Here is a 25,530-nt window from a genome sequence, read left to right as displayed (position 1 = left end):
CAACCATCTACGATGCTCTCCCTGATTCTCGTGGCCTACTTCACCCCGAATGTAATTCTTCACACTGGATTTTAGAAGGTAGCTTTTTCAATCGGAGTACCCTGGTCCCTGTACCCAGCCCACGCTCCATTGCGGTCTGCTTGAACTTGTGACTTTCACCCAATCTCACATGACCATATAACCACCAGTGGCGCTTTTGCTTTTAGGTGCTATACTTAACTTAAATCTTTGAAATTGCATATCCCCTTGTTCTACTGATTAGATTTTTATCATTTTGGTGTCAAATAATTTATTACATTTTACTCTATTATTCTAAATTGGTGTCGGAATTTTGTTGTGTTTTTTTCTTTATTACCATTTGAGTGCTGCATAAATACTTTAAACCTAGCCTCTAAGTTAAGCCTGACTGCTTTTGTGCCAAGCTCCCAGAAAGTTAAGAACAGGTTTATTTAGTGACTTTTTGTGGTTCACCTTGATGAGGATTGTGGCTGTTGCTTCAGTAGGGTTTGACCCCTCCAAAATCAAGGACTTAATTTCTCGCATTGACTCTTTACCAAAGAGCATCTGCAGCCAGCAAACAGAACCAGATGCAGTACAACTCTTGCTGTTCAATATCTTGGTCTCCCTGGTTCTGTTTCTCCTGGTATTCTTGGTACTGAAACACTCATCTTCCTTGCTTATTCTGGTCATCTGGCCCTATTTGCTATAATTATCATGCTCCTAATCTTCCTAGTCTTCCAAGATCTAACCTTGATCCCCCTGTGACTCGTCCTCTTCCATCTATACCAATGGACCATTGTCCTCCTTGCTCTGGTCATCCTGGACCTTACCATCCTGTTGTCCTTGGTCCTGATCCTCCCTTTCTTCCTTCCCTGGTCCTTCTGGTCCTGTTGCAAAGGTCCTAAACCTCTTTGACCTTGTCCTCCTAGTCCTTTGTTTTCAGTTCCTCTTGGAACTTTCCCTTCTGGCTCTGGTTGCCTATGTTCTTGGTCTCTACTCCCTGGCACTCCTCGCCATAGTTATGCTATTTTCTTAATAGTCCTTGTCCTTCTCAAGATTATGTGCCAGTTGGCCCTGATTATCTTGATCCTGGTTTCCCCGGGCTTAGTTCTCATGGACCTGGTCCACCAGCCATTCTATTCTTGTTCTCCTTGATCCTGGTCATCCAGGCCCTTCTTGTTCTGTTGTGCTTTTTATCATAAACTATGCCTTCTGGCCATTCTAGGTGTTTTTGAATCCCTCAGTCATGTTCCATCTTGCTTGTTTCCTTTCTGGTCGTCTTGGCCTAGGTAACCTGGCCTGGTTCTTTTTACCATGAGCTTCCAAGGTCTGATACCACAGGTCATGGCCCATCTGTCCCCTCATGTCCTGCCCCTTTTAGTCTTTATGCACCTGGCCTGGGACGTCCTGGTCCTCCTGTATCTGCTTGTTGTCCTCTTAGTTCTACTAGTACTGCAGCCTTTGATCCTGGCCTGCTTGCTCCAGGTTCTTTTTGTTCAGGTCCTCCTTACCCTGGTCATTTTGGTCCTGGTCCTCCTGGCCAGCACTGGCCAGCCCACTTGCTCTTCCCCAATTGATAATCAGAGCCCGGTTCCCCTAGGTCTTGATCTCCATGGCCTTCTTAGCTCTGTTTCTGGTCCTCCTGGTCACAATCCTTTCAGTTCACCTTGTCTTCCTTGCTCTGGTCTTCTGGGTGCCCTTGGTACCCCAGTATTTGTGGAGAAGGTGTCGCTTGAGCTCTTTTTTGAAGCTAGCATACGTAACTCCTTGGGGAGAGAGTTACAGATGGTAGGAGCAAAGCCGGAGAAAGAGCGAGATCGGGTGGATTTCTTGTGTACCCAGGGAGGTACCAGGATGAGGGTATTGGTGCTCCTCAAGACTCTGGAGCAGCCCGCTTTGTGAAGTTTTTGTGAGAGATACAGTGGGTTTGAAGATGCAAGGCTTTATGCGTAATGCACGCTTTCTTGTAGGAGGATCTGCCTTTGATGGGAAGCCATTTGAAATATTTGAGGATAGGGGAGATGTGATCGAATCTCTTGCAATCAGAAATAAGCTTGGTCGCGAGGTTGAGGACAGACTTAATTATAGCTAGATGGACTTTGGGTGTTCCGGCGAGTAAGGCATTGCCATAATCCAATTTGGAGAGGACTAATGATTGAACAACAGATTTAAATTCATCAGCAAGAATAAAAGGTTTGATTTTTTTGAGGTGATGTAGGGAGAAGAGAGCGGCTTTAGTTGTGTTTTTTATGTGGGGGGAAAGGCTGATGTTTTGGTCCAGGCTTATTCTGAAAGATTTGACTGAGCTAGAGGGGGACAAGAAGCAGTTGAAGGTTTTAAGGTCAGAGAATCAATGTAGGATGGGGAGCTGGTTGTTTTTTTGGGGCGAAGAGAATGACTTCCGTTTTTTTTAGGGTTGAGTTTCAGGTGGTTGTGATGGAACGATTGTTGAATCTTAGACAAGGTATCATTGAGGTGCAGAATGTCTGCATGGGATTTGATTTTAAAGTAAAGTTGGGTATGGTCCGCGTAGAGGTGATAGTTAATACCTGCTTGCTTTAAAATGAGGGTAAGGGGCTCCATAAAGAGATAAAATAGAGGAGAGAGAATAGACCCCTGGGGAACACCCAAGGAAACAAGAATAGGTTTAGATAGGCAATTGTTGATTTTAATTTGTTGGCATCTGTGCTGAAAGACAGAGGTGAACCATTTGAGAACAGGACCATTGAAGCCGAACCGATCCGTGAGGGTGTTGAGTAAGGTAGAGTGGTTGACAGTATCGAAGGCAGCAGAGAGGTCAAGAAGGATGAGAAGGGATGCCTCCCCTTTGTCGAGGGAGTGATGGAGGTCATCAAGAATGTTGAGCATTGCATATTCAGTGCTACAGCCCTTACGGAAGCCTGACTTTAGTGTGTCCAAAAGATTAAATGAGTTGATGTGTTTGTCTAGTTGAATCAAGGCGCATTTTCGAGGGCCTTGGATAAAAAGGGAAGATTTGAGATAGGGCACAAATGATTAAGGTCATTAGGGTCAGCATTAGAATTTTTGAGGATGGGAGAGATTTGGCCGAGCTAGAGGGAGACGGGGACGCAGCCAGTGGCCAAGGAGGAGTTGATGATGGAAGTCCAATAAGGAGCAATGATGTGCTTTAAATCTTGAATGAGGTTGGTGGGGAGCGGGTCAAAGGTGTGAGAGGAAGGTTTAAGCTTAGTGATGATGTTTAGGACTTCTCGCTCGGTAACTGGGCTAAAATAAAGCCAAGATGCGTTATTTTTTAGTTGTGGGCAGGAAGGAAAAGTTCAAGGGGGGCACCGGAGTGCAGGAGAGGGATAGAGTCAGGAGGGGGTGAGGGAGTCAGAGGAGATTTGGGTGTGAGGACATAGAGTGGAAATGAACTCTGTGGTGGGGGGATAAAGCAATGGATAGATCAATCTTGGCAATTTTCCCAGAAAAGAAGGAAGTAATTTCCTCACATCATTCGGGAGAGGCAGTTAGTTTGGGAGGGGCAGAAGCTGTTTGATTTTTGATAATGCTAAATAGTTCCTTGGATCTATTCTTGGCTAGGTCAAGCTGAGCTGTTCCCCAAAAGGAGGCCTTTTCATTGAAGATGTGTTTTTTATAATTAGCCTTTAGCGGTTCTGAGGAGGGCAAGATTAGGGGGGGAGGGATGTTGTCTCCAAGTGCGTTCGGTCATCCTGAGCATGCGTCTCTCACTGTTCAGATCAGCATTGAACCAGAATTTGGAGGGATTGTTTTTTGGGGATTTTAATTTGGCCGGGGCAATTTGGTCAAGGACCTCAATGATGGCTTTCTTGTAGTGTTCAGTAAGGTCATTAGTATTTAGTGAGGGAGGGAGAAGTTGGAGTTTCGCTTTGAGTTTATACTCCAGATCTCCCGGAGGAATCAGGTGAATGTTTCTGGTTAATTTCTTATGTTTAATATTTTTGGTGAAAAGGGGAGGAGCAGGGTGAGGTGATGGTCCGGCTAATCAATTGGGACAATTTGCAAAAGGGAAGCCAGGTCTTTGCTAGTAAGGATAATGTCAAGAGTAGCCCCTTTGGAATGTGTAGGTGCGTGGCAAAGTTGAGTCAAGTCTGTAACGTCAAGGAGGTCATTGAGGGTGCTAACAGAGGGATCAGTCTTATTGTTCCAATGAATGTTGAAGTCACAGAGGAAGATGTTATTGGGGCATGGGATGGTAGGTCAGACAGTTCCTCAACAAAGGGCAAAGGGTCACCTGGGGGATGGTAAATGTTGTGTAGCCAAATAGAAGGGGCCCCCTGAACTTTTAGTTCGGCTACCATGTATTTGAAGGAGGTTTGGTCAGAATTCTTGATAAGGGTGAGTGAGAGTTCATCTTTATAAATAATAGCTAGACCCCCCAATTTTGTCTAGTATATCTTTTCTGAGAATAGAGTAACCAGGGGGTAGATCATGTCAAGAATAGAGGAGGAGTGAGCTTTGAGCCAGCTTTCCGTAAGGAAATCAATGTCGATAACTTCACGAAAGATAGTTTCCGAGTGTTAGAACCGGCTGTCTCTAGTTGGCAGAGATATACACTTCTGACAAATAGGGAAACTCCTTTTCTAGTCAGGGCAAGGGGATCACACCCTTTGATAACCCCTGCTCATCCCCTTGGTAGCTTGGCAGGGCAGACAGGCTTATCTAAGAGGCTGTGTGTTAAGCATTTATGACCACATACCGTAATAAAGTGAATACACTACAGATGGACACAACACGGTAGTATTATAAAAATAAGGATTTTTATATAAGACTTAGCACAAGACCAAATAACGACGAAAATATACACAATCTTAATAAATACTCTTGGAAGGGGAAATATAGTTCAAAGGTAGTTTCTTCTTTAGCACAAAGTCTTTTCGTATCAAAGCAACTCTTCTTCTTGGAAACACAGTTCTTAGCAACAATGTAACCCCCACGGGAGTTACACGACGTCGAGGTAAAGTTAATCCAAAGGTTCGGCGTCGACCGCGAGGAACGCTATGTCGAGCCCGGAGTCACACGGACCCCCAACAACACAGTACCTTGGAAAATGAAGCACACGATGATCAGCAGCGTCGAGCAATCCGGCGTCGCGTCTTCGGTGTCGATCAGGCCTCAGCAGGCGTCGTTGTCGATGATGCTGTTGCAAAGAGTGAGCAGCGCTCACGGCGTCGAGAGGGCACGAGGGCGATGCGATCAGCAGCGGTGCAGACACGAGGTCCCTTGGAGCTGGAGCTGAACTCACTACTCACTGGCGTTGCTGCTGGCGTCGATCGGGCCCGGCGGCCGGCGTCGAGGAAGCGGGACACTTGAGCCGTCACTCACGGTGTCGAGCTGGATTCGGCGATGTTCGTCGGTGTTGAGATTGCTGGTTCTTTCAGAGGTGCTGGATTCACAAGTTCCAGCAAATAGCACTTTAAGTAGATGAAGTCCTTTAGCCCTGTGACTTCAGCAGGAGACTGGCACTCTTCCAGTCCTTGGAGATTTTCTTAGCAAGCGTGAGAGTACACACACAGTTCCTCTCTCCTGGTTCCTTGGCAAAAATAAAGACGCACTGCAGGATTCCCCCCAGCAAACAGCACACTGGCAGAAGGGGTAGGCAAGTCCTTAGATCAGCAGGCCTCTTGTCCTTGGTTACAGGGTTCCTTGTCAGAAGTGATCTGATTTCTTGGTTCAGGGGTCCTTCCCTTATACCCCTTTTCGGCTTTGATCCCTTTGTCCATGCAGGGGAATTTCCCAACATCCTGGGTCTGTTGTGGGTGGAGCCAGGCAGAAGCACCTGGCCTATTCACTGAGCAGGGCTGGGTCCTCAGACGCCCAGCAGGAGGTGGAGCCAGCATTGTCACTGGCAGGAGCAGAGCTATCGGCCTCCTGGCAGGAGGTGGGGCTAGGATCGTTCATGGCAGGCACAGAGCCATCAGCCGCTTGGCAGGAGGTGGAGCCAGCATTGTATCAGGCAGGGCGGCTATCAGCAACTACTCTCCCCCTACTCTCAACGCAAATGTCCCACTCATCCCACACTGACTCACTCAGACCTCTGGAGCCACCCAGCTCCTGTCACACACACGCAAGACCAGCAGAAACCAGAAATGGTTAGACAAGAAAATAGACACTTTCTAAAAGTGCTATTTTCAAACCCAGAGTCCAAAAACCATCCACACCAACAGATGCGTAATTAAACCCCGAGTTCAGGGATACCAGACTCGACATTGCACCATGCTCCCCGAGCCAGCTAGGATCATTAATAATCCCGGCGGCCCATTCTAACTAATGGAGAGCAGGTTACCTCGCAATAGTGAAGAACGAAGATGGCTGTTGTTCACTATTAGGACATGCCAACTTGGTCAGGCGTGTCCTACCTTAAACTTACAACGCACCCTGCCCGTGGGCCTACCATAGGGGTGACTAAAATGAAGTTAAGGGAAGGTTTGAGGGACTGGCAAGTAGGTATACTTGCGCAGTCAGCGTGACAGTACCAGACTGAATATGGGTCTCGCAATGACCGACCCGTAGACATTCTTTTACGAGGCCGCTCTTGTGGGTGGCACAACACGTGCTGCAAGCCCACGAGCGGCATTTGTATTTACAAGCCCCGGCACTCCTGGTGCACTAGACTAGGGACTGACAGTAAACCAAATAAGCCAAACATGGAATACAATCGATACATCAATTTAACATCGGGAGCACTTGCGCTGTGGCACTGATCAGCAGTGGCACAGCGCCCAAAGCATATACCAGCAAAACATCGTAAAACAGTGGAGGCAAACAGAAAAAATGGAGGAAAGGCTCAAGCCAATGATGTCAGGTCTAACACCGAGATTTCAATTGCATGTCAAGCAGCCGATCTACAGTTGACCAGCTTGCAGTTGAGGGGCATATGGTTAATTTCGGGGGAGCATCCAGAATGGATAGTGGTGAGTTGCTGTTGGGGCCTGGGCAAGCAGGGGGAGGTAGGTATGCGGCTTGTCCCTAGGATCACGGGAATAGTGGAGTGAGGTATTGGCGGATCGGTGATAGCAGTGCATTGTGGAAGAGGTATGGGCAGGCCAGTGGAAGAAGGAGAGAGGTTACTACCCAGTGTCATCGGCATAGTGGGCTAAGGCATAAGTGAGGCAACAGTCACGGTACAGGGTGGGTAATGATTGTTTAAGTCCCCAGGGTTAAGGGAGGCGTAAAGGTTCGGAGCTTGGGAAGGTATATGGGGATAGTTATCAGGAAGTTCATCGTCAGAGGAAGTACATCCTTGAGGCGTGAAAGAAGTGTTCGTAGGTGGGACGCAGAGTGAGAGTGGGTGATTGGCTGGTATTAGTACCAGGAGTGCATTAAACTCTTTCCGAAGAGATGAAAGTTCTGACGTCAAGATGGAGAGGTGAACTTCAATGTTCAGAAGCGATTGGGATAAAAGCGTGAAAGGTAAGGGGGAGAAGGGGTCAGAGAGGAACAGGGCATGGTCCGCATTAGCCGGGGAGAGAGGAGTGGGAAGTACACGTAGAGGGAACCCAGGGGGAGGAGGCGGAGGGATGTTCATGATCATCGATTGAGGAAGGCTTGTATTGTGGGAGTCCACATAGCCAGAGTACTGGTGGTTGCTATGAGAAGATGAGAGGGAAAGGGGCAAGGGAGGAGATGTGATATCAACTCTTTGGGCGAGGGAGTCCTTAAGATAGGAGGAGAATGGTGTCCATCGTCGAGCAGCAGGGGGGATGATGAAAGGGGACTCAGTGTGTAGGGGATCGGAATAGGAGCATTAGTCTGCGGGGGATGAGAGGAGTGAGAGGTAAGAATGGAGGGATTGGGGTTGGGTGGGTGAGCTTGAGAGGAAGGGGAGAGGGTTAGGGTGGCTGAGAGGGGGGATGGAAAATCAGGCGGAGGTGGAGAGGACAATGAGGGAGGGGGAGAGGGGGATGGAAAATCAGGCGAAGGTGGAAAGGACAATGAGGCAGGGGGAGAGAGGGATTGGGTGGCTAAGTTGGATGTGGAAATGTCAAGCGAAGGAGAGGATGCTATGGGAGCGCTGGGATCAAAAGTCAGAGATTAGGAGACTTCAGAGAAAGTAGAGGTATCAAACAGGGATGGAGTTGGCGTCAGAAGAGGCGAAGTCAGGAGGGCTTCCTGTGGATGTGAGGCTGTAGCAATTAGAGCATGAGAGACTACTAGATCATGTAAGGTGTGGAAGTGGTCGTCAAAGATGGAGTGATGGTTTTCTGAGGATTGAAAGAGGATATTTCCGGATTTAAAGCTAGAGATGTCGATTTTGCCAGGGAAAGTGAAGGAAGGAGTAGTGGACAGCTTCAGGCCGTAAGGGATTTTGCAAGATTTCGTGATGGGGAGGTAGTGGAGGAAGATTTGTTTCCATTTAGATGGGCGTCTGGAGTAAAAGAGGAAATTGGTTTAGATAATGGAGGTGAGACTTAGGTATTTGTCAACAAATAAGGTTTCTTGGTGACGTGTTAATAGTTTGTGTTTAAATTTCTTTTTGGCATTTCCTGATCTTCCTTGTACTTCCTGATCTTCCTTGTACTTCCTGATCTGTCTGGTTGTTATTCCCAAGTACTCCTGCACCTATTCCTTTGTAATGTGGGTCTCCTGTTTCACCATCTTCTGGCTCTGGACCTTTTCATCCTCTCACCCTAATTTTTCTCCTTCTGTCCTTCTAGTCCTGCTTTCATGGTTTATCTTTTGCCTAGGTTTGCCTGTTCCTAATCCTCCTCTTGGTCACTGAGACCCTGGTCTTAGTTCTGGTACTCCTTTGCCTGGTCCTTATGTATCGGGCCTTCTGGTGCTGGTCCCAGTGGCCTTAGTTTTCCTAGCCCTCCTAATCCCATAGTCCTCCTGCCCCATCCCAATACTACTAGTCCCCCTGGTTTGCCTATTCTACTTTGTAATTGTCCATATGTTCTTGGGCATATCTATCATGATCCTCCTGGGTCTGATCTTCCTCATCCCTTTGGCATTGGTCTTCCAGTTCTCATGTTGCGGGTCTCCTGGTTTAAGTAATTATTGTCACCCTGGTTTTGGATCCACCTGAGTCTGACCCTCATGGACCTTCTGATCGTGGTCCTACAGGGCCTAGACTTGCTGGTTCTTTATATCCCTCTTGGTCATTCTAATCTATGCACTCCTGGTTCTGCTAGCCCTGTTCATTTTTGGCCATGGTCTTCCCGGTCCTGGTCGATTCCCTTTTGTCCCTATGGTCCTTCTTGATCTGATCTTTGTGGTCTTGGCCATCCTGTCTCTGGTCCTTCTTTCCATTGGTCTACTGATACTGGTCCTCCTCTTTGGTCTGTTTACCCGAGTCTGCTACTCCTGGCCCTTGTCTTCCTCTACCCTCTGGTCCTGGTCAGTGCACTTAGATCCTCCTAGTCATTTTGGTCAAGGGCCTTCTGTTCCTTCTACCTCTGGTCCTTCTATTTCTTCAGGCTCTTGTCTAATATTTTGTGATCCCCTGTTGCACATCCAAAACCTCCGGTCCTGTTTTACTCCTTGTCCTGTTTCTCATTTTCTATTTGTTCCTGGTGCCCTGTGGCATTGGTAACTTTGGTCCTCATATATTAGATTCTTGCACTAGTCCATGTGGGTTAGGTCATCCTAGCCCTCCTGATGGTCCACCTCCTGGCCCTTATTCTCCTACTTGTCATCAACATCCTCTTAATGTTCCTACTCTATCCTTCCCCACACCCCCCTCCACAATGACTTTAGTCAGGTAGAGACTCCAAGCCTGTCACTCAGATGTTCATTTTTGATTTTTCTTTCCAGATTTCTTTTGTTAAGACAGCACTGTTGGGGCGTGGCCAAACCAGGCAAGATGACGGACACGTCCTAAAGGCACTCCCGTAACCTCCTTTGTTATCCTGTTCAATCCGGTATCCCGGGTCCCTACAACTAATGCCTGACCTTCTGGATGCCCTCCTCACTACCTGGGATAGCCAGCCCCTGACTGAGAGCTGCGTGTAGGGTCACTGAAAGGGAGCTATCTGTGGTGGGCTTCACGCTCACCCAATACCTAAAATGGCAGTGGCCGCGGAGACTAGCACCAAGCATGTCCCTCTTCTGGGCCACGGCCGACGAAGATCCCTGGACTCAGCTGGCGAGTGTCTTCAGAGGGGGGCCTGATGCTGCAAGATTGTTCACAAATCTTTATCCTAGTTAGTTGACACACTGGAGGAAGTCAAGGAGTGGGCAACCGGACAGAGATCCCTTCGACAGGACAAGCCTCCAGGCGATGATACTTTGGGTGACCCAGGGTCACATGCAGCCATCCACCACTCGCTCCCAGACCCATATTTGTCCTAAATTGAGGGGTAAACTAGGGACGTGGGTGATCCCCTAGCCCATTGGATACTGACTTGTCAAGTACCAGCCAGAGATTGAAAACACAGTTGCGCCCCGGCCGCCCACTGACATGTAGAAGATCGCTGGTGATGCTCCCTGGTGGGGCCAGTTTGACTCTGAACTGCTCCAAATTCCACTAAGTAACAACCCTTGACAAGTCCTTTATATCTAGGTCATACATGGGAGGAGGTACACCTGGAATGCCCAGTTATGTTCTTTGTTTTTGTCGCAGGGGACTGTTGGGTGAAATATGCTTCAGGGGTAGAAGCGTGGGCTAGTGGGGACCAGTTGATATGAGTTTTGATTTTTTGGTTTTGCTTTTGTCTTTCTTTGGGTTGCATGCTCCCTTCAATGCCTAGCCTGTCCCATTAGTCTACCAGTGATGCTGTCACCATGTAAATCTCTGTGCTCCAAACTATTTTCGTTATGGAGTTTAGTCTTGTCTCCTGAAATTTAAATTGTCTATTCGACTATATAAAATGTACCATAGTCCTTAAGTTCCTTCGCCGCCACCAGCCCAGAGCGGCCATGTTGCAGAAAACTCATCTCCTGGGCACCTGATTCAGTTAATTCGGTTACAACCTAGTCTTCCACTCCGGCTTCGCCAGGGGATCTAGAGGAACAGCAATCCCTCTCCACAAGAATTTTCCTTAGGTGGTCTCCCAGGTTCTACATGATCAAGAAGGTAGATATGTGAGTGTAACTAAGCCCCTGGAAGGGAAGCCCTACAATTTATTAAGTGTATTAAATTTATCATATTGTGTACTGCTCCTTGGGTGGGGACTTCAACTCTGTGGTGACCCTTTCTTGGATGTTTCTGGCCCTGTCTACTGGGAACATCGGGCCCTTTCTCAGTCTTGCAACTCCTGAATGACTGCCTCAGACCCTGTGATGCCTGGAGGGTCTGGTACCCACGTGACAGAGCTTATACAAACTCCTTGGCCTCAAATAAAATGATGTCCCGCACTGACTACGTATTCCTCCTGGTGGTGGATGTTTCTGCCACAATGGGAACCTCTGTGCTCCCCTGGGGTGTTTCGGACCACTCTCCATTGCTTCTTCAGATGGGGATTCCAAAACACCACAGGTGACCCATGTGGCGCCTTAATGCATGATTCCTTGTAGACAAAGAACTTGTGGAACCCATGTCTGACGAGCTTGGCTCCTATTTTGAAACCAATGTGTGGAGAGTCCAGAGTGCCTACAACTCTGGGCTGCTAGTAATCGGACAATTCAGGGATTGGCAAAGGCTTATATTAAACGTGAAGAGATAGATAAGCAGTGCAACATTGTAGATCTCGAAATTTGTATACTCCATAATGAGACTGTAGCTGCGCTCAATGCAACTGAAGTGGTGACCCGACACTTGACCCTAGATAGGGAATCATTACTCCTGCTCGTCTCGCACAAGGCCCAACAGTGCTGGCACACGACCACTCAATGAATATATGAACAAAGGAATAAAAGCAGTGTACTCCTTTCAATGAATGGCAACCAGAAACATTAGTTCAAGACTTATCCCTGCCCTAATGGACTCATCGGGGCCCTTAGATACCACAGCTGAAGAAATTGTTGCAGTATTTGCTGACTAATATGAAAGACTTTATGCCCACCAGCCACGGCCTCCTCTTGAATGAGCCCAGTTGTTGCTTGCAGATGTACCCCTCCACCGTCTCACACTGGTCCAGTACAAGGCCCTGGAGGAACCAATCACTGAGGATGAGATCCAAGCAGCCTGCCGAGACTTGAAAATCGGGAAAACCCAGGGTCCCCCTCGAGTATTATTCTAAATTCAGGGATATTGCAATGCCCCAACTTCTCCAACTTTATTCAAAGGCTGCGTGGAGTGGGGGTCCTTCCCTCAGGAGCTTATCCTGGTGACTATTGCCATTATTCCCAAAACAGACCAACCATTGACGGACTGTATGTCCTACTGTCCCATCTCCTGATCAAGGCAGACATCAAAATGTATGCCAAGATCCTGGGGACAAGACTTCAGATGGTCCTATGCTCCTTGGTCTACCCAGATAAATGTGGGTTCATGCCAGGCAGCAGCACTAGACAATGTATATGGCCCTTGCATGTAGCCCTAGCTCTTGTTGGCGAAATCAAAGAGGCCGCAGCTTTGTTGCATGTCGATTTTGACAAAGCATTCAACACTGTTAACTGGGATTACCTTAGGGCATTGTTATGCCGAATGGGGTTTGGCGTCCGATTTCCGTCAATGGTGTCCCTTCCATATTCCCATCCGACAGCTCAAGTCATAATAAATTATGTGTTGTCCCATGCATTTCAAGTCCAACATGGAACCCTGCAGGGTTGTCCCCTTTCCCCACTCACTTTTGCTCTTGCCATTGATCCCCTGGCACTCTTGATCCTCTGCAATGCGCAGATGAGGGGATGGCAGTTGATAGGTTCACTTAATTGTGGACGATGTCCTTCTCTTCCTCTCAGATCCAGTTGTCTTTTGCCCACGAACGCTCAGGCTTCTACATCTTTTTGAGGAGACCTCTGGCCTCCGGCTGAATGAGGAAAAATAACTTCTCATCTCTTTACAGGGGGACATCGCATTGTGATTGGCAGCTGGGTATCCCGTTCACCACCTCAGCTTTAAATATCTGGGTATGCACATATCAACTCTTTCAGACCAAACTTGTGCCCTCAACCTTACACCCTTTTTCACAGGGGCCTAGAGCTATTTTGACGGTTTGGAACACTTCCTGCTTAATCTTTTGAGCAGAGTGGCTCTAATAAAGATGATGATAGTACCCTGGATTTTACATATCCTGCAAAAGTTCCTGCTCCACATTCGTAATACGTGGTTCAACGAGGTGGCGGTGATGTTTAGGTCCCTTCTTTGGAGAGACCATCATCGTCACATCACCTAGGCTAAATGTTGAAGTTTGGTCTACAATGGAGGCATCGGAGAGGTGGACATCCGCTTCTATTATTGGACATCCCAGCCGTTAGCTGTTAGTCATCAACGATTGGCTGACAGGTGGTTGGAATGATTGGTGTGCCAGTTGGAATTATGTGGCCTTAGTCTCAACAGGTTGATGTATAATTTTTGTATGGTCAACTACTCCCCCTCACTCTCCCGGAGGTTACCAAAGTGATCTTCTTGGTGTTGAAAGGGGTATTGTGTTGTACGGGATGGATGGGAGCTTGACTGGACAGACTCCCCTTTAGAGGGGACGTGGGCATGTTTGGAGGGCGACAGTCGGTGGGACATAATAGGAATTACTGTTCTGGAGTATTTTTGGCATGGTTCCAGCATGTATTCATTTTCCGACCTTCAGGCATAATTTGCAATCTCCTGCACCCAGTTTCATAAATATTTACAGGTGTGTCACCCTCTGGAGTCTTATGATGATCGCCTTTGGGATCTCGCAGACTTTAGCCACCTAGTGGGGAGGCTGCACCATGGGGGTATTTACCATCTATTCTGCATCCTCATAGGTAACACCCCAGAGACACTGGACCAGCTCCGGCAGAGTTGGGAGGGATGGAGTGGGGAACTGGAGGAAGTTGAATGGTGGGAGGCATGTTAGGCTTCTAGGTAGCTAGCGATATCTACACATATGCATCTGCTCCTGCTACACTACCTCCACCACACCTACATGGCTCGACTCCCCAGTGACTGGGTTATGCAACTGTCATTTCAGTCCCCAGGTGTGCCCGTTGTCAGTCTCTAATGGATGTAGTCTGGCAATGTCCACAGATTGCCCAATACTGGACCTGGATAAGTACGGCCCTTTTGGCGATCCTGAACAAGTCAATTGTGTTGACTCCGAAAGTGTCACTGTTGGGGATAATAGAGGTCTTTGGGGGGGATTTGAGGGGGATTGGTGGCCTTGGTGGCCAAAAGAGATATATCACAATCCTAGAAGTGGCGGGACTTGTCAAAGTTGGCGCTGTGGTGTGCTAGCCTGGACTGGTGTGCCACTCAGGAGAAACCAATTTATATAGCCCGGGGATGTCCGCAGAAATTCTTTAAAATTTGGGGTAAATGGTGGGATTACTATGAGTTGTCCACTATTGATGGGTACAATGCCTTTATTGTGGTTTGATTTGCAGTAGATGGCGGGTGGTGGAGGGGGGCTGAGACTAGGAGCAAGAAGCATTGCTTTTGTTTATGATATTTTGTTTCCCCTTGTAACCTCTTTGTCAAAATCAAATAAAATGTGTTTACAAAACAAAGACAGCACTGTCAAGGACAGACATCAGGGCTCAGTAGAGACAGGACCTCGCCCACTTAAAACACTGCTTAGCATGTTAAAAATCTAAAGTACTGAGACAGCATACACATTTCATATAGAATTAAGCACTACTAATGACAAATCTGCCTTTGGCTTCCAAAATAAAAATGCATTTTAGAACATGGCACGCAGACATTTGGTTCTAGAAAATTCAAATATGAGGCCTTTAGTCAGATGCTTTCCCCTTAATAAATCAGGTAAAACATGCACAAAAAATTAATAGTTTAACTTTAATGTTACGAGTTTTGATTTTGTCCTCAGTGTAGAATGTGATTTTAGCTTACAATAATTTTTTAACATGCGCGGTAGTAGCATATAGTTTTATTGATTTAGAAACACAGAAAACTGGTCAGGATTTAGTTTGTTCTGAGAGCTCCAGCTTGAGGAGTGTTTCTTCTGTGTGAAAGACAGATGTCTTGCATAATTTACAACATGTAACCGTATTTAGTTGCTGATAAAATGTTTCATTTAAACAAAGCTCTTTTATTTCTTTGCTTTAGACAGAATAGTAAATCACAAGCATTTTAAAATGTATTACCATGTAATGTTTTAATGATTCCTGCTTAAATAACAAGCTCTTTTGAAGCTAATGGTATGTGTTTACTTAAAATAAAATGTTTCTTTAAAAGAAGGTTAGGAGATTATTATGTTATATTAAATAAGATTCAGAATGTGTCATGGGAAGGATTTCGCTCACCTGATGGATGACGTGTGCAGACAGCAGAGAGGTGGAGATGTCCTTCTGAAGAATGTTGTATTCCAATTGGGTGTAGAACGAGGATCATGCCACATGCTTTTCAACATTTCTTTTCTGATTTATAAATGCGTTCCTAGTTTCGAAGTTTGAGACTTTTCAGACTTATACTTAGATGCCGAACTGAAGGGAGCAGACCAGAGGTGGTTTGCAGATGCAGAGGAGGGGAGAACAGACTTTGATGGAGAGCAGAACAGATTCAGCTCGGATAGGGGCCGATTAGATGTAGACTATGGGTTTCCTTAATGACTTTTATTAAAAACCCCAAGCTTTATGCTTTGACTAACTGGCTTTGTCAAGGCTTGTTTTTCTCTATGCTTTATTTCTCTTTATGGGAAATTCTGCAATTATTAATTATTGATTTAGGTTTATGATGATCTCAATCTTCCTTTATTTTGAATTTTTCCTGGATTCTGACTGACAATATTTGCGCCACATTTCTTAGATTAGGGATTCTCTCCTTTATTGAACGTGCTGTGTGCGCGTTATAATATGCTCTGCACTAACCTTAATTTTCTATATTCAGTTCTGTAACGTGATTGATATTTGACTAATGAATAATGAATAATGGTAATTAAAAGTTAATTGTGCCACATTTTACTAAATTTTCCAAAGAGAGATTACTGCGAGATTTCCATGCTATCAGTACGATTCCCAAGAATCATTGTGCGGTGACTAAAATGTCAGTGTGGCAGAAGGTACTACTCATGGCATGGGAAACCCACTCTGAAGACACAGTACATATGGTGAAAAGATCAATGAACTGATATTTAACTTTGATTTGATATTTGCAAATTAAATATCATCACCTTATGTAACATGCAAGAATACCTTTAATGGGAGAAACAACAATAGTAATATTGACCATATCTTTTTGTCCAACTGTTGTGCTGGTTTTGTTTTTAACTTCATTACACATTCGATTTCATTAAGTGACTACTTTCCTGTGAGTTTGCAATTATCATCAGTACAATGTTATAAATAGGGGCGTGACAAAACTATCCTACAAGTGGAAAGTATTGAATTAGCAAGACGTAATGGTTACACCTTGCGTTGGTCCCCGGAAGGGTTTCATAAACAACTGATAGGAGAAAACAGAGAAGCCTTCGAGGAATGCCTAACATACACTATGCCTACAAATGAAATTATATCAGCCTTCCTGACTATTACACAGGGCATAAAGAAGAGCCTTTTTGTTCAGAGAGAGAGAAAGTAAAGCTAGAGGGAAAGGGGTGGTTTGACATGTTATGTACTAAGGCAGGCATTACATAAATTCCCAAAGAGCACTATTGAAGTTCGCCTCTGTAGAGCAGAATATAAACAGGTTGTGAAGCAACGGAAATTACATCTAAGAGAGACTGCCTGTGTGTCCGTACAAGTGGCAAGTACTAGCAATGATAATAGAGCTTTTGGTGGGTAATTAATTCCTCACCATTGAGTGCAGACGAGGCCCCTAGGATCGAGGTAGCAATACTTGAGGAAGAATGGATAAAGCATTTTGTCAGCATATATTCTTTCCCTGCTGCAGTACCAGCATCAGAGCAGGAACATAATAATAACAATATCACAATTCTTTCCCAAACCGCCTCCATTGTTCCTTTCACCCTGGAGGAAGTTAACTAAGCAATACAAGCAAGCAAAAGCTGAAAAGCCCCAGGACAGGATGCAACCCCAGTACATTTATACATAGATAATATCGCTCTATGGGGGCCCTTACTGACTGTAGTATTCAAGGGCCAGCTATAGAGCAGGTTTCTTGTCATAATGGAGTGAATCAATTATTGTACTGATTTACAAAAAGGGAGATCGTTTAAATCCAGCATGTTATAGGCCGATCTCCTTGCTTTATTCCTCAGTAAAGATAGCGGGTCATATATTTCTAAAAAGATTGCAAGACTGGGTGGAAGAGCAAAGTAAAATGTCAGATCTACAATACGGCTTCCGTTTTGGGTTTGGGACAATAGAGCAGAGTCTCAACTTGAACATGCTACTTGGGAAATATGTTAACATTAAAAAGGGGAAGTTGTATTTAGCATTTGTCGATCTTTCTTCGGCCTTTGATTGCATTATACATGCCAAATTATGTACAAAAATGAAGGAAATGGGGTGGAGATACCAATTATTAGCTTTATGAGGGGCTTATACTCGGATTGTAGAGCCAGGGTCAGATATGAGGCTAGAGCTGAATGCACTGAAGCATTCGGTGTGCAGAGAGGGATGAGACAGGGGTGCGTCTTGGCACCTTTCCTGTTCTCATTATATATAAATAGTGTGAGTGAGAAGCTCGCGGCAACCTCAAAAGATCTCCCGCAAGTAGGAATGGGCCCCGTCCCGGCACTTCTCTATCCCGACAATGCTGTTCTCATGGCTCGCACTCCTCTGGCCCTACAGTCCATGCTTAATACCTTTGTTGATCATATGAAGGAACTCGGTCTTCAAGTCACACGAAACAAAAAACTTTGTTATGTAGTGCGGGAAAAATAGCATGACATCTAGAGATATCCAAATAAATGACACAAATGTTGGATTTACTGACACCTTCTCCTACTTGGGGATTTTATTTGAAAGGGATGGTTCATGGAATTAGGCTATTGCTAATAGGAAGCTACAATTCAGCAAGGCTTGTATGGCCCTCAAAAGCTTTGGAAGACGGTTGGGCTCCAACTCACCTGAGATAATGATGACGATCTATGAAACGAAATGCCTTAGTATACCACTTTACGGGGCGGGCGTATGGAGATATAGGAAATGTGCAGATATGCAACTGATAGAAAATTATTTTTTTAGATATCTTTTAGCAACCTCCAAAAGTACATCAGTGTATGTATGTCACTTCGAATTGGGTGCTGTGTTCCATACAGATTTAACCAAGTTACAGCCAATCTTACTGTGGCAAACAATGTGGACATCAGAACATACAGGCCTTAATCAAGCGATAATAGGGGACTGTCTCAAATCAAGATTATATTTAAGTATTCCGTGGTTGGCCTATATACAATGATTCTTTGTGACATGGGCCACCGTGAATACTTTGAGAACCCTGAAACGCTAGAGTCTATCAGTAGAAATACTCTAAAAAAGGAAGGAATGACACATTTGGAACCTCTTAGATTGATGATTGAAGCGCCTAAATCAAGCATTTAAAAAAATCTATTGATCTTAAGTACTTATAATATGCAACCTTATCTTAGAACTGTTTTAAATTCACGGCACAGGTTTGTTTTGACTCGTTTATGATTGGATATATTTACGATTAACCAGTTTCCCAAACATGAATGATTGGTTAATAAAATTGACAAACTGCCCATGTGACGTAATGATGTCCCAGAATACCAATGCAATAACAACAGTTGATGGACAGAATGCAGAACAATGTCATACATTCACCCCAGTACAGAGATCTGGGCCTAAATCCATCGTTTTTTTGCTCACCATGCCATTCCAGTTTGAACCCAGCCATATTTCAATCAGTCTTGACCCTGGGCCCCATGAGAACAGTCCAGCCCGAACTGCCAAGCCAGGTCCTCCCTGGATTGGAAACAAGCATCCAAGGACCGGTTTCAGGCTTTCCGCCCTCATCAGCCTGGATAGCTTGATTCCAGTGGCATGGAGAGCACGGGACTCACGTCTGAGCATACCCGTCCCACTCGGGGTGACAAATGCAAAAACAACAGTTGATGGACAGAATGCAGAACAATGTCATACATTCACCCCAGTACAGAGATCTAGGCAAAAATCCATCGTTGTTTTGCTCACCATGCCATTCTTGTTTGAACCCAGCCATTTGCAAATCAGTCTTGACCCTGTGCCCCATGGGAACAGTCCAGCCCGAACTGCCAAGCCAGGTCCCACCTGGACTGGAAACAAGCATCCAAGGACCGGTTTCGGGCTTTCAGCCCTCATCAGCCTGGATAGCTTGATTCCAGTGGCATGGAGAGCACAGGACTCACGTCTGAGCAAACCCGTCCCACTCGGGGTGACAAATGCAAAAACAACAGTTGATGGACAGAATGCAGAACAATGTCATTCATTCACCCCAGTACAGAGATCTGGGCCTAAATCCATCGTTTTCTTGCTCACCATGCCATTCCAGTTTGAACCCAGCCATATGCAAATCAGTCTTGACCCTGTGCCCCATGGGAACAGTCCAGCCCGAACTGCCAAGCCAGGCCCTCCCTGGACTGGAAACAAGCATCCTAGGACTGGTTTTGGGCTTTCAGCCCTCATCAGCCAGGATAGCTTGATTCTAGTGGCATGGAGAGCACGGGACTGACATCTGAGCATACCCGTCCCACTCGGGGTGACAAATGCTAAAACAACAGTTGATGGACAGAATGCAGAACAATGCCATACATTCACCCCAGTGCAGAGAACTGGGCCTAAATCCATCGTTTCTTTGCTCACCATGCCATTCCAGTTTGAACCCATCCATATGCAAATCAGTCTTGACCCTGTGCCCCATGGGAACAGTACAGCCCGAACTGCCAAGCCAGGCCCTCCCTGGACTGGAAACAAGCATCCTTATGACGGGTTTCGGGCTTTCAGCCCTCATCAGCCAGGATAGCTTGATTCCAGTGGCATGGAGAGCACAGGACTCACGTCTGAGCATGCCCGTCCCACTCTGAGTGACAAATGCAAAAACAACAGTTGGTAGACAGAATGCAGAACAATGTCATACATTCACCCCAGTGCAGAGATCTGGGCCTAAATCCATTGTTTTTTTGCTCACCACGCCATTCCAGTTTGAACCCAGCCATATGCAAATCAGTCTTGACCCTGTGTCCCATGGGAACAGTTCATCCCATACTGCCAAGCCAGGCCCTCCCTGGACTGGAAACAAGCATCCTAGGACCGGTTTCGGGCTTTCAGCCCTTATCAGCCAGGATAGCTTGATTCCAGTGGCATGGAGAGCACGGGACTCACGTCTGAGCATACCCGTCCCACTCGGGGTGACAAATGCAAAAACAACAGTTGATGGACAGAATGCAGAACAATGTCATACATTCACCCCAGTGTAGGGATCTGGACCTTAATCCATAGTTTTTTTGCTCACCATGCCATTCCAGATTGAGTCCAGCCATATGCAAATCAGTCTTGACCCTGTGCCCCGTGGGAACAGTCCAGCCCCAACTGCCATCGTGCAACATTCCGTCCATCAATTGTTGTTTTTGCATTTATCACAACGAGTGGGACGGGTATGCACAGACGTGAGTCCCGTGCTCTCCATGCCACTGGAATCAAGCTATCCTGGCTGATGAAGGCTGATAGCCAGAAGCCGGTCCAGGGTGCTTGATTCCGGTCCAGGGAAGACATGGCTTGGCAGTTTGGGCTGGACTGTTCCCATGAGGCACAGCGTCAAAACTGATTTGCATATGGCCATGTCTGAACTGGGGTGGTGTGGTGAGCACAATAACAATGGATTAAACCCAGATCTGTGACTGGGGGTTAAATGTTTTACCATTGTGCAACATTCCGTCCATCAATTGCTGTTTATGCATTTGTCAGCCCGAGTGGGACGGGTATGCTCAGACGTGAGTCCCGTGCTTTCCATGCCACTGGAATCAAGCTATCCTGGCTGATAGCCAGAAACCGGTCCTAGGATGCTTGATTCCAGTCCAGGGAAGACATGGCTTGGCAGTTCGGGCTGGACAGTTCCCATGAGGCACAGGGTCATCCCTGCTTTGCAAAAAGCCATGTTTGAACTGGGGTGGTGTGGTGAGCAAAATAACGATGGATTCAACCCAGATCTGTGACTGGGGTTGAATGTTTTGCCATTGTGCAACATTCTGTCCATCAATTGTTGTTTTTGCATTTGTCACCCCGAGTGGGACGGGTATGCTCAGACAGGAGTCCCATGCTCTCCATGCTACTGGAATCAAGCTATCCTGGCTGATGAAGGCTGATAGCCAGAAACCGTTCCTAGGTTGCTTGATTCCGGCCCAGAGAAGACATGGCTTGGCAGTTCGGGCTGGACTCTTCCCATGAGGCACAGGGTCAAGACTGATTTCAATATGGCCATGTCCGAACTGGGGTGGTGTGGTGAGCAAAATAACGATGGATTAAACCCAGATCTGTGACTGGAGGTGAATGTTTTGCCATTGTGCAACATTCCATCCATCATTTTGTGTGTTTTGCTGTTCACCCTATGTGGGAAGGGTATGCCCAGACGTGGGCCACGTGCTCACTAAGCCACTGGAATCAAGCTATCCTGGCTGATTTCGGCTGATAGCCAGAAACCGGTCCTAGGATGCTTGATTCCGGGCCAGGGAAGACATGGATTGGCAGTTCGGGCTGGACTGCTTCCATGAGGCACAGGGTCAAGACTGGTTTGCATATGGCCTTGTCTGAACTGGGGTGGTGTTGTGAGCAAAATAACGATGGATTAAACCCAGATCTGTGACTGGGGGTGAATGTTTTGCCATTGTGCAACATTCCGTCCATCAATTATTGTTTTTGCATTGCTGTTTGTGGCCTGAGCTGTCATTGTAACTGATGCTGTGAGTGTGGGTCATCGCTGCCAGCCGAGCCCCAACGTGCAAAAGGATTTCTGGAAGACTGCAGTGTGGTCTGTGGTACTGTTTACAAGGTGCCGCGTGACTGCATTGCCCCCGCAGCATGAAACATCATCTACGCTGCTGCATTGCTTTTTGTGGCCCGAGCTGTCATCATAACTGAGCCCGTGACCGTATTGCCCCCACAGCGTGAAACATCATCCACGGTGCTGCATTTCTGTTTGTGGCCCAAGCCGTCATCGTAACTGAGGCTGTGAGTAAGGATTGCCACCGCCGGCCCTAGCTGCAACATGCTAAAGGATTTCTTGAAGCTCATGAAGCTGCAAGGGGAAAGGGATCGTGATCGTTGTTGGCCAAGAGGAATCTGCCCAAGATCGTCAATAAAGGGGAAGGCAGTGCCATAAACAGTCTGGCTAGAGTGTCACCTAACAATGGAGCTGCAACTTCATCGAGGCCACCCAGCAGGACGTCCGACGACTGGGGAGAGAGAGAGCGAGGCAGCGCGCCTCACAGGTAAGTCTTGGACTCCAGTTGGGAGCCGCAAGCGTGTGTGTCCTGGGAAGTGTGGCTCACTGGTTAGAGGAGGCAGACCTGGAAGCAGAGGTCAGCCTGGGACCAGGGTTCAATTCCCGGCTCAGCGGGGTCTTGAGTCCTAAAAATGTCCATGGACTCGACAATTCTCGCTCCGGTGCCTACTCGATTCACGGATTCACACTCTGCGACTCTGGGCAATAGCTTGCTTAATCTCCACAACGGCCCCTCGCGGTGGGATGCCTGGCTTTCACCTTGTGAATACCCTGCCGGGGCTATCTCACAGGGGAATACCAGGATGGGTTCCCTAAGCAAGCGCTTAGATACCGGGTCGGTGATTTGCGCTATATAAATACATGTACATTTACATTTACATTTACATGCAGGAGGAGTACAGGAGTGCTCCAATCTCTCTCTCCCGCTTCACCACGTTAGATGCGCGGAGTCCCTGTGCGGCCGGTACCTGCCCAGCAGTACAAGGGGCTCCCCTTTAAGCTTACAACAGTTGTCTCTGCTGTTGGGGCCTAGTGGGGCCCGAGTTGACAGAGCAGATTGGCGGATAGGATTATTCTTTGCATTACAAACTGCCTGATTCTTTCATTACGAACTGCTGTATTCTTGCATTATGAATCGCATTATTCTTGCATTGCGACCTGCATTATTCCTGTGTTATGAACTGCATTAGTACGTGCATTAAGGACTGTCTTATTGCTACATTACGAATTGCATTACCAACTGCATAGCATTGTATTAGGACTGAATTAGATCATCGTGAACTGCTCATTAATACCGCAAAAACCGACAAGTGATTGCTGGTCTATTAACCAGCAAAGTGAAATATTACGAATACACATATGTTGGATTTCTATAGTTTGGTCTCATCGTATTCCTTGTGATAAAGATACCGCTATTTTTATAAAACCGGTGTGGTGTCCATTTGTGATGTTATCCCTGTGTTACTGGGAGTGTGGTTGCAAATACTCTACATATTGCCTTGGAGATAAGCCTGGCTGCTCGTGCCAAGCTACCTGGGGGTGAGCAGGGATTATCTAAGAGGGTGTCTCTCCTTTACCTGACTAGAAGCAAGGGTCCCTATTTGGACTAAGATACCTACCTCAGCCAACTCGAGACCCCAGTTTTAACAGGTAGTCCTAGCTCTCCGTGTCGAACGTCTTCTCCATGTCGACAAACAAAACCGCCACCTGCTGAAGGACTGATGCATCCACATGGTATAGTACGGAGTAGAGTCTGCGGAGATTATAAGAGGTATTACGGTAGGGGATAAACCCATTTTGCTCAGGGAGGATCAGGGACATCATGTGCGGCAGCAGTCTGCCCGCCAACACCTTGCTCAAGTTCATTCAAGTCCAGGTTGAGCATGGAAAGAGGCGATAGTTCCTCGCTCCCAAGTCTGGGTCCTTAGACTCAGGGAGCGGGATCACAAGCGCGGTTTAGGTGGAGTCGGGAAAACCCCCCCACCCTTGTATGCCTCCGCAAACAACACTACCAGACGTGGGGCCAGGGTGTAAATTGATATGTAAATTGATACTTGTATAGCGCACTACTCACCCGCAAGGGTCTCAAGGCGCTTGTACGAATACCGCTGTGGAACCCTGGCTTTCCCTGTGAGGCGTCCACTCCTGGGCACCCCCAAGGTGGAGGCCAGGCATCCTTAGCATTGTGGGGGCCGTTGTGGAGATTAAGCAAGCTATTGCCCAGAGTTGCAGAGTGGGACTCCATGATTGGATTAGGCACCAAGGCGAGAATTATCAGGTCTGTGGAATTTTTAGCCCAAGACCCGCCGAGGCGGGGAATTGAACCCTGGTCCCGGGCTAGACCTCTGCATCAGGGTCTGCCACTCTAATCATTGAGCCACACTTCTCGGTGTCAGTAAACCGCTGATAGAACTCGGCTGGGAGACCATTAGGCCTAGGTGTCTTATCAGGCGCCAACGCCGCTATAGCGGCCCTCAGTTCCTGCAGGGTGATTGGGTCCCCCAGTTCTTCCAGTGCATCCGCCTCCAACGTACGGTGTGGCAGAGGACCTAGTAAATTTTCATATATCCGACAAGGGGCCACGGTCGGGCCTCAAACAGTCACTCATAATATGTTAAGGAAGAATCATTAATGGCGTCTGGATCATGCACCGTGTCCCTCGAGTCCAAACCAAGCCGCGTAACAGGTGCTCCCACCAAACTCTGGCTTAATTAATCGTGCTAACATTTGACCCGCCCCCCCTCCTCCCTTTGCACTCTATCTAATAAGTCATTATAGTTGTAACACCTCAGCCTGCCCAACGCATCGTTATAACGTGCCCATGCTTCCTGTAAGGACACCCGGGCCACATCATCCGCACCCTGTAGATTGTCTAGTCTATGAATGGTCCCCTCCATATCTAGGAGTTCCTGGCTGATCTCCCTGTGAGCCCCACATGCCTGAACCATGCAGTGGCCCCACACAACCACTTTGAACACCTCCCACTCTACCTGGGGAGAGGTGGCTGTGTTGCCATTGATATGGAAGTATGCTTCAACCAGTGCCAGCAAGGAGGCCCACAAGGGGCCCTCGTCAAGCAACAATGGGTTCAGTTTCCATGTAGGGATCGGAGGATGCTGCCCCGGTAATTGGTTTAACATGAGTAGTGGGCTGTGATCCGACAAAGTGCCCCCAGATATTCGGAATGGGAAAGGGAACCATTAAAGGAACAGAGAAAAGTCTCAAGCCTAGTGTGAACCTGGTGGACTCCCTGTCTCCCGCATGCTGCAGTCTCCAAACGTCTTCAAGGCCCCAAAGGGATATCCAGGTTTGGAAACCCAATGCTGTGTGGTGAGGCTGAGTCCCCGGTAGAGGAGGGTGCGAACGGTCAACGGCAAAATCCTCCACCAGTTAAAGTAACCCCCCAGGATTAGAGAACCCATCAAGCAGTGAGCCAGGGAGGTGGAGAAAGACTCCAGGAAGCCAACTTAGTCCTCGTTATATGCATACTCATTGCCTAGCATCACCTCTTGCCCTGCTTGTCTCCCCATGAGCAGGACATGCCGACCCTCAGTGTCAAGCCATAAGTGATCAAGTGCAAAGGGGACTCCATGCCTCACCCAGATCAACACCCCCCTGGTGAAGGCCAACAAGGTGGTTGTGAA

Source organism: Lissotriton vulgaris, chromosome 1_1 (assembly GCF_964263255.1).
Source record: "Lissotriton vulgaris chromosome 1_1, aLisVul1.2, whole genome shotgun sequence".
In the NCBI taxonomy this organism is placed as follows: domain Eukaryota; kingdom Metazoa; phylum Chordata; class Amphibia; order Caudata; family Salamandridae; genus Lissotriton; species Lissotriton vulgaris.
Note: the sequence above shows the minus strand (reverse complement) of the source record.